Here is a 1,814-nt window from a genome sequence, read left to right on the forward strand (position 1 = left end):
AAAATAATTCCCTTCTCCTCACACAAAAAAAAGAAAGAAGCTTCAAGAACTTTAGAATTGGAATTAAGAATGAAATCGCAGGAGGAGGCTGATCATGTCTCCCCACAAGAGAACATACTGAAGGATATAGGAAAGCTAAACTTGAAATGAATGAAATTTTAGATAAAAAAACACAATTCCTGATCCAACGACTCCGTTTAGAGAATTTTGAGCATAGTAATAAATCTGGAAGATTCCTGACAAATCAGTTAAAAACAAACAAGGAGAAAAACACGATTTCAGCTGTTAAAGACTCAGAAGGAAACATCAGCCATGACCCGGACAAGATCAATAATATCTTTAGAGATTTCTATCAAGGATTATACCGATCACAAATAGACACAACAGATGAGGAAATTAATACTTTTTTTAATGATATTAACCTTCCAAAATTGAAAGATGAAAATAGAATAGTGTTGGATTCTCCTCTTTCAGTGGATGAACTCCATAAATCTCTGCAGGATATGCCCAACAATAAAGCTCCAGGTCCAGATGGCTATCCAGCAGAATTCTATAAGGAATTCTGGACCATGTTGGCTCCCACTTTTCATAAAATGGTAATGGAAATAAAAAATAAACGAACAGTACCCTCAAATATGAACTTAGCCAAAATAACTTTAATACTTAAACCAGGGAAAGACCCCACACTTCCATCCAGTTATCGTCCTATTTCATTAATAAATGTAGATCTCAAAATAATCAGCAAAGCCCTATCCAGGAGAATAGAAACGATAACCCCTCTCATAATACACCCTGACCAAACAGGGTTCATTAAAGGTAGACATTCATCCACTAACATGCGCAGATTAATTAATATAATAGATTACTCTACAATACATAATCTAGAATCCATAATTATCTCTTTAGATGCTGAAAAAGCTTTTGATCGAGTAAATTGGAAATTTGTATTTGGAATATTAACCAAATTTGGGTTTGGAACGTCTTTCATAGACTGGATTAAAATCTTATATAAACAACCCAGCTGCATGTGTAAAGACTAACGAGCAGACTTCTCCAAGCCCTGTCTGGTTCCTCTGCAGCGAGGAACCAGACAGGGCTGTCCACTCTCTCCCTCACTGTTTGCCATCTTTATCGAACCTCTGGCAGCTGCTATAAGACAAAATAAAGACATCAGAGGGATCCTGGCCAACAATAAGATAGAACATAAAATAAGTCTTCATGCAGATGATGTATTGCTTTTCCTGCAGAACTCTCCATTTTCTGTCTCCCAGACAATCACACTTATTGACAAATTTTCACTAATATCTGACTATTCCATCAACTGGTCTAAGACTACAGCCATGCCTATAAACTATGATTTACAAAGTATACCCAATGCTACAATCCAGTCTGGAAACATTAGATATTTAGGCATAAACATTTCTCCAAGGATATCAGAACTTTTAAAACTAAATTATGTTCCGTTACTGAAGTCAATAGAGGATGACCTCTTACGGTGGAGACGCTTACCTATATCTCTTATGGGGAGGGTTGCCACCATTAAAATGATGACTTTACCTAAGGTTAACTATTTATTTTCAATGATACCAGCCAAACCATCGTCTGAAACACCCTGTCATCTTTCTAAACCGACTGGGCTTCAAGATGGCGGCCGTGAGGCTTGCCACGGTGCGAGCTCTGCTACTGGGTCTGCTACTGCTGTCGGCTTTCCATGCCAGGAAGTCACTATGCTACACATACAGCCGTCTGGAGTTGCTTTCCTTAAGGGATAATCCCTACATCGCTGATGAAGTGTGGATCTCAAGTATTCCTGC

Source organism: Salarias fasciatus, chromosome 11 (genome assembly GCF_902148845.1).
Source record: "Salarias fasciatus chromosome 11, fSalaFa1.1, whole genome shotgun sequence".
Lineage (NCBI taxonomy): Eukaryota > Metazoa > Chordata > Actinopteri > Blenniiformes > Blenniidae > Salarias > Salarias fasciatus.